Source organism: Cryptomeria japonica, unplaced genomic scaffold (assembly GCF_030272615.1).
Source record: "Cryptomeria japonica unplaced genomic scaffold, Sugi_1.0 HiC_scaffold_337, whole genome shotgun sequence".
In the NCBI taxonomy this organism is placed as follows: Eukaryota; Viridiplantae; Streptophyta; class Pinopsida; order Cupressales; family Cupressaceae; genus Cryptomeria; species Cryptomeria japonica.
The window spans coordinates 125202-132500 of NW_026729159.1; the positions used below are offsets into that span (position 1 = coordinate 125202).

Here is a 7299-nt window from a genome sequence, read left to right on the forward strand (position 1 = left end):
TTTGAGGTTGACGTAATGCGCACAACCAGGGGAGTCGACCCATCAAACCCAACACCTCCCCTATATAAGCTATTTGTCCGATTCTCATACATGTGTAGCCTGCAGGAGCCATTAGGACATTGACCCCAACTTTTGACTTCTTAACGAAAACAAGGTCTTTGAGGTTGGCGTAATGCGCACAACCAAGGGAGTTGACCCATCAAACCCAACACCTCCCCTATATAAGCTATTTGTCTGATTCTCATACATGTGTAGCCTGCAACAACGATTAGGACATCCACCCCAACTTCTGAATTCGTCTGCGTTGACCGCACCAAAGGTGCACGCCTTGGTGCTCACCAAAATCCGACTTCCGACTTCTTCTGCTATGCGGGGTCTTTGAGGTTGGCGCAGTGCGCACAACCAGGGGAGTCAACCCACCGAATGCAACACCTCCCCTATATAAGCTATTTGTCTGATTCTCATACATGCGTAGACTGCAGCAATGATTAGGACATCCACCCCAACTTTTGACTTCTTAAACAAGACAGGGTCTTTGAAGTTGGTGCAGTGCACACAACCAGGGGAGTCGACCCATCAAACGCAACACCTCCCCTATATAAAGCTATTTGTCCGATTCTCATACGTGTAGTCTGCAGCAGCGATTAGGACATCGACCCCAACTTCCGAATTCGTTTGCATTGACCGCACCAAAGGTGCACGCCTTGGTGTGCACCCTGGAGTGCACTTTGGTGCTCACCTCGGTGCACACTTTGGTGTGCACCTCGGTGTGCACCAAAGGTGCGCACCTTGGAGCGCACCAAAGGTGTACACTTTGGAGCGCACCACATAGGGTCTTTGAGAGGTTGGCGCAGTGCGCACACCAAGGTGGGTGTTGAGGTGCGTGCCGAGGTGGGTGGGTGCTAGGGTGCGCTCCATGGTGGGTGCCAGGGTGGGTGCGTGCTAGGGTGGATTCCAAAGAGGGTCATAGGGTGGGTGCCAAGGTGGGTTGGTGATATAGTGGGTTCAAAGGTGGGTACTAGGGTGGGTTCCAAGGTGGGTCACAAGTTGGGTGCCAGGATGCGTGGGTGTTAGGTTGGGTGCCAAGGTGGGCTCCTGCGTGGGTGGGTGCTAGGGTGGGTTTCAAGGTGGACGCGAGGGCGGGTGCCAAGGTGGGTAACAAGTTGGGTGTTAGGATGGGTGAGTGCTAGAGTGGGTGCCAAGGTGGGTGGGTGCTAAGGTGGATGCCAAGGTGGTTCACAGGGTGGGTGGGTTCTAGGGTGAGTTCCAAGGTGGGTCACAGGTTCAGTGCTAGGGTGGGTGTCAAGGCGGGTGTCGAGGTGCCTGGGTGCTAGGGTGTGGATGCCAATGTGGGTCATAGGGTGGGTACTAGGGTGGGCTGCAATGTGGGTGCCAAGGTGGGTAACATGCTCGGTGGGTTCTAAATTGGGTGCCAGGGTGGGTGTGCACCCACCTTGCCCGAGGTGGGTGCCAAGGTGCCAGTGTGGGTGGGTGCTAAGGTGGATGCCAAGGTGGGTGAGAAGGTGGGTGATAGGTTGAGTGGTAGGATGGGTGGGTGCCAAGATGGGTCACAGGGTGGGTGCAAGGGTGGGTAGGTGCTAGGGTTGGTGTCAGGGTGGGTGGGTGCTAGGTTGGGTTCCAAGGTGGGTGCGAGGGTGAGTGTCAAGGTGGGTCACAGGTTAGGTGCTAGGATGGGTGAGTGCTAGGGTGCAAAGGTGCCAGGGTGGGTGCTAGGATGGGTCGATGCTAGGGTGAGTGGCAAGGTGGGTCCACAAGTGTCAAGGTGGGTGCCGAGGTGGGTGCCAAGTCGGCGACTGCTATGGTGGATGCCAAGGTGGGTCACGGGGTGGGTGCCAAGTTGCTAGGTTGGGTTCCAAGGTGGGTGCCAACGTGGGTGCTAGGGTGCGTGGGTTAAAGGGTGTGTCACAACGTGGGTGCCAGGATGGGTGCGCACCCACACTGGCCAAGACGGGTGCGGGTGCAAGGTTGGGTTCCAAGCCCGGTCACAGGCTGGGTGCTAGGATGGGTGGGTGCCAAGGTGGGCACCAGGGTGGGTGCACCCACCCTGGCCAAGGTGGGTCACGGGGTGGGTCCTAGGGTGGGTAACGGGGTGGGTACTAAGGTGCGTGCCAAGGTGGGTCATAGGGTGGGTGCCAAGGTGGGCACCAGGGTGGGTGTGCACCAACCCTAGCCAGGGTAGGTCACGGGGTGGTTGTCGGGGTGGGCGTCAAGGAGCCAAGGTGGGTGGCAAGTAGCCAAGTTGCGTGCCAAGGTGGGTGTCGGGGTGGGTGCCAAGGATCCAAGGTGGGTGCCAAGGAACCAAGGTGGGTGTCTGGGTGGGTGCCGAGGTGGGAGCCAGGGTGGGTCCCAAGGTGAGTGCAAAGGTGGGTGCCAGGGTCAAGGTGAGTGCCAATGTGGGTTCCAAGGTGCCAGGGTCAGGGTGAGTGCCAATGTGGGTTCAAAGGTGCTAAGTTGGGTGCGAGGTTGGGTGCGAGGGTGGGTGGGTGCCAAGGTGTGCTAGGTGGAAGCCCGGGTGGGTCGGCATCCCATGGGTGTCGAGTTGGGTGCCTGATGGGTGCTTCTTGTCAAGTTTTAGTCGTCGGGACTCATTTCGAGCCTTAGAGGTCGTTTCTTGTCCGGTTGCCCTGTCTTCGACCTGGGAACCCAATTTTGGTCCTCGGGTCCCATTTTTTTTTGTCTCGCATCCCACTTTTGGCCTGTGGCCTTTTCGGGGTCGATTCTCGTTTTGGGCATCAGAGCATGTTTCTTCTCCTAAAACCCAATATTTGTTTATTAAGTCTCGGAACACATTTTTGTTCTCGTGGACCCATCATGGGTCTTGGAACGCATTTGTGGTCCTTGGGTCCCATTTTGCATCCCGAAACTTGTGTTTTGGTGCTTGATCCCTATTTTGGGTGCCCACCTTGCACCAAGTGCGCACCCGGGGCAAACCGAGCGCCTTGGTGCACCGGGGCAAGATCGAGCGTGCACCCGAGGCGCCCCGAACATGCACCAAGGTGCACTCGGCCCACATGTGAGCGCAGGTCGTTGCGCCCGAGGTGGTGTGTGGGCACCGCGTTGCAGACGGGACACTGCACGCACACGACGCCCCCTCCAGGTGCACGCACGTAGGCCGGGCCGGGTGCACACCCGACGCCCTAGCAAGGTGCGCGCACCCGGGCAGGGCTCACACTTGGCGAACGGGGCGCACTTCGCGAGGGAGGGTGTGCACCTCGACGGGGGTGGGTGGCCGGGGTGGATTCGCACGTGGGTCGCGGTTTGCTAAGTACACACTGCGACAAGCTCATAACGGGTGCGATCATACCAGCGTTAGTGCACCGGATCCCATCAGAACTCCGCAGTTAAGCGCGCTTGGGCCGGAGTAGTACTGGGATGGGTGACCTCCCGGGAAGTCCCGGTGTTGCACCCTTTTTTAGTTTTTCGCCGGGCGTCGCAATGCTATTTGAATAAACCTTTTGCCCGTTTGCGTTCTCGTCGGGGCCGGGCCGGGCCGGGGTGCGCTGCCCGCACTACCGCGCGCGCGGGGGCGACACCGAGCGCGCACCCGAGGCGCCCCGAGCACACAGGCCACGGTGCAACCCGGGCGTTGTGCGCGCACCCCGGTGCGCCCGAGGTGCTGCGCGCGCACCCAGGTGAAATCGGTGTGCACCTCGGCCAGTGCGCGCTCGGTCGAGTCGCGCACGTCGGCCAAGGTGCACGGTGATGTTTCTTACTCTAAGGTTCCGCACCAGACGCCCGGGACAGGTGAGCGAAGCTGGGCGGGGCCGGGTGCGCGGCCGGGGCAGGTGCACGCAGCTGGAGAGAGCTTTGGAGCACACTTCGGAGCGCACCAATGATGCGCTCCATTCAAAAGTTTCCTGAAAAGGCAAAAAAAGTTGAGATTATAGAATTTCCCACTTGAGAGATTGTAAAAAAAAAAAATTTAAAATGAAGGAAACGCGGGTGCCAAGGTGTGCGCAGCCCAGCCAAGGTGTGCGCACCAAGGCGCCCACCCTGGCGAAGGTGCACGCAAGGTGCGCACCCGAGGCAAACCGGACAATTAACCCAACTTTCGACTTCGCGCGCACCTTGGAGCGCACTTCGGAGCGCTCCTTGGTGCGCACCAATCTTGGGCACCTCGGAGTGCACCATGGCGCCCACCAAGGTGCGCACCCGGGGGAAACCGAGCTCCGACTTCGTGCGCACCTTGGAGCGCACGAAAGGTGCGCACCATGGCGCCCACCAAGGTGCGCAGCCCAGCCAAGGCGTGCGCATCAAGGTGCGCACCCTGGCGAAGGTGCGCACCCGGGGCAAACCGAGCTCCGACTTCGTGCGCACCTTGGAGCGCACAAAAGGTGCGCAACCCAGCCAAGGTGTGCGCACCCCGGTCAAACCGAGCTCTGAATCGTGCGCACCAGAGGTGCACGCCATCGTGCGCACCTTGGAGCACACTTCGGAGCCCTCCTTGGTGCGCGCCGATGTTGCGCACCTCGGAGCGCACCCGGGGAAAACAATGCAATTAACCCGACTTTCGACTTCGTGGGCACCTCGGAGCGCTCTCGGGTTCGCACCTCGGAGCACACCGAGGTGCGCACCTTTGATGCGCTGCCTTCACCAATTTCCAGAAAAGGCAAGAAAACATTGAGAAGGTGTGCGCACCGAGGTGCCCACCCTGGCGAAGGTGCACGCGAGGTGCGCACCCGGGGCAAACCGGGCTCCGACTTCGTGCACGCCGCACCTTGGAGCACACTTCAGAGCGCTCCTTGGTGCGCACCAGGGCGCGCAACCCAGCCGAGGTGCCCACCCCGGCGAAGGTGCACGCGAGGTGCGCACCCGGGGCAAACCGGGCTCCGACTTCGTGCACGCCATGGTGCCCACCGCGGCGAAGGTGCACGCGAGGTGCGCACCCGGGGCAAACCGGGCTCCGACTTCGTGCACGCCGCACCTTGGAGCACACTTCGGAGCGCTCCTTGGTGCGCACCATGGTGCCCACCAGGGCGCGCAACCCCGCCGAAGGTGCACGCGAGGTGCGCACCCGGGGCAAACCGGGCTCCGACTTCGTGCACGCCGCACCTTGGAGCACACTTCGGAGCGCTCCTTGGTGCGCACCATGGTGCCCACCAGGGCGCGCAACCCCGCCGAAGGTGCACGCGAGGTGCGCACCCGGGGCAAACCGGGCTCCGACTTCGTGCACGCCATGGTGCGCACCGCGGCGAAGGTGCGCACCCGGGGCAAACCGGGCTCCGACTTCGTGCACGCCGCACCTTGGAGCACACTTCGGAGCGCTCCTTGGTGCGCACCAGGGCGCGCAACCCAGCCGAGGTGCCCACCCCGGCGAAGGTGCACGCGAGGTGCGTACCCGGGGCAAACCGGGCTCCGACTTCGTGCACGCCGCACCTTGGAGCACACTTCGGAGCGCTCCTTGGTGCGCACCATGGTGCCCACCAGGCCGCGCAACCCAGCCAAGGTGTGCGCACCAAGGTGCACGCGAGGTGCGCACCCGGGGCAAACCGGGGTCCGACTTCGTGCACGCCGCACCTTGGAGCACACATCGGGGCGCTCCCGGGTTCGCACCGGCGTTGCGCACCGTGGTGGGCACCTCGGAGCACACCAAGGTGGGCAGCGAGGTGCGCACCTTTGATGCGATGCCTTCACTAATTTCCATAAAAGGCAAAAAAAAAACGAGATTTTAAAATTTCCGTTTTGAAAGATAGTGAGAAAAAGGGAATGCTGGTGCCATCTTGAGCCCGCCCTGGTGCGCAGCCCAGCCAAGGTGTGCGCACCAAGGTGCCCACCCTGGCGAAGGTGCGCGCCCGGGCAATTAACCCAACTTCCAACTTCGCGCGCGCCAGGGTGGGAGCGCACCCAACAACCGGGCCTGGGAAGAGCCAATGCGAGAAACCCCACCAAACGCTCTGACAAAAAAAGAGGGGGCGCTCCAGTAACCCCGCTTCGGAGCGCACCCTGGGCAAACCCAGCCAAGGTGCCCACCCCGGCCAAGGTGCAGGCGAGGTGCGCACCCGGGGCAAACCGGGCTCCGACAACGTGCACGCCGCACCTTGGAGCACACTTCGTAGCGCTCCCGGGTGCGCACCTCAGAGCACACCAAGGTGGGCAGCGAGGTGCGCACCTTTGATGCGCTGCCTTCACTAATTTCCAGAAAAGGCAAAAAAAAAAGGAGATTTTAAAATTTCCGTTTTGAAAGATAGTGAAAAAAACGGAACGCGCGTGCCATCTTGAGCCCGCCCTGGTGCGCAGCCCAGGTAAGGTGCCCACCCTGGCAAAGGTGCGCACCCGGGCAATTAACCCTACTTCCGACTTCGTGCGCGCCAGGGTGGCAACCGGGCCTCGGAAGAGCCAATGCGAGAAACCCCACCAAACGCTCCGACAAAAAAAGAGGCGGCGCTCCAATAACCCCGCTTCGGAGCGCAGCCGGGGCAAACCCAGCCAAGGTGCCCACCCCGACGAAGGTGCACGCGAGGTGCGCACCCGGGGCAAACCGGGCTCCGACAACGTGCACGCAGCACCTTGGAGCACACTTCGAAGCACTCCCGGGTGCCCACCGGCGTTGCGCACCGTGGTGGGCAGCGAGGTGCGCACCTTTGATGCGCTGCCTTCACTAATTTCCAGAAAAAGGCAAAAAAAAATGAGATTTTAAAATTTCCGTTTTGAAAGATAGTGAAAAAAAAGGAACGCGGGTGCCATCTTGAGCCCGCCCTGGTGCGCAGCCCAGGCAAGGCATGCGCACCAAGGTGCCCACCCGAGGTGCACACCCGGGGCAAACCGGGCTCCGACTTCGTGCAGGCCGCATCTTGGAGCACACTTCGGAGCGCTCCTTGGTGCGCACCATGGTGCCCACCAGGGCGCGCAACCCAGCCAAGGTCTGCACACCAAGGTGCCCACCCCGGCGAAGGTGCACGCGAGGTGCGCACCCGGGGCAAACCGGGCTCCGACTTCGTGCACGCCATGGTGCCCACCGCGGCGAAGGTGCACGCGAGGTGCGCACCCGGGGCAAACCGGGCTCCGACTTCGTGCACGCCGCACCTTGGAGCACACTTCGGAGCGCTCCTTGGTGCGCACCATGGTGCCCACCAGGGCGCGCAACCCAGCCAAGGTGTGCGCACCAAGGTGCACGCGAGGTGCGCACCCGGGGCAAACCGGGGTCCGACTTCGTGCACGCCGCACCTTGGAGCACACATCGGAGCGCTCCCAGGTTCGCACCAGCGTTGCGCACCTTTGATGCGCTGCCTTCACTAATTTCCAGAAAAGGCAAAAAAAAACGAGATTTTAAAATTTCCG

The 7299-nt window shown here is 61.5% G+C and overlaps 1 non-coding gene across 1 annotated transcript; it reads left to right on the top strand.

Annotated features, from left to right (window-relative positions):
• Positions 1–3311: 3311 nt before the first annotated feature.
• Positions 3312–3430, top strand: LOC131870574 (5S ribosomal RNA). The gene has a single exon (XR_009368880.1). It is a non-coding gene; the product is annotated as a 5S ribosomal RNA (ribosomal RNA).
• The last annotated feature ends 3869 nt before the right edge of the window (positions 3431–7299 follow it).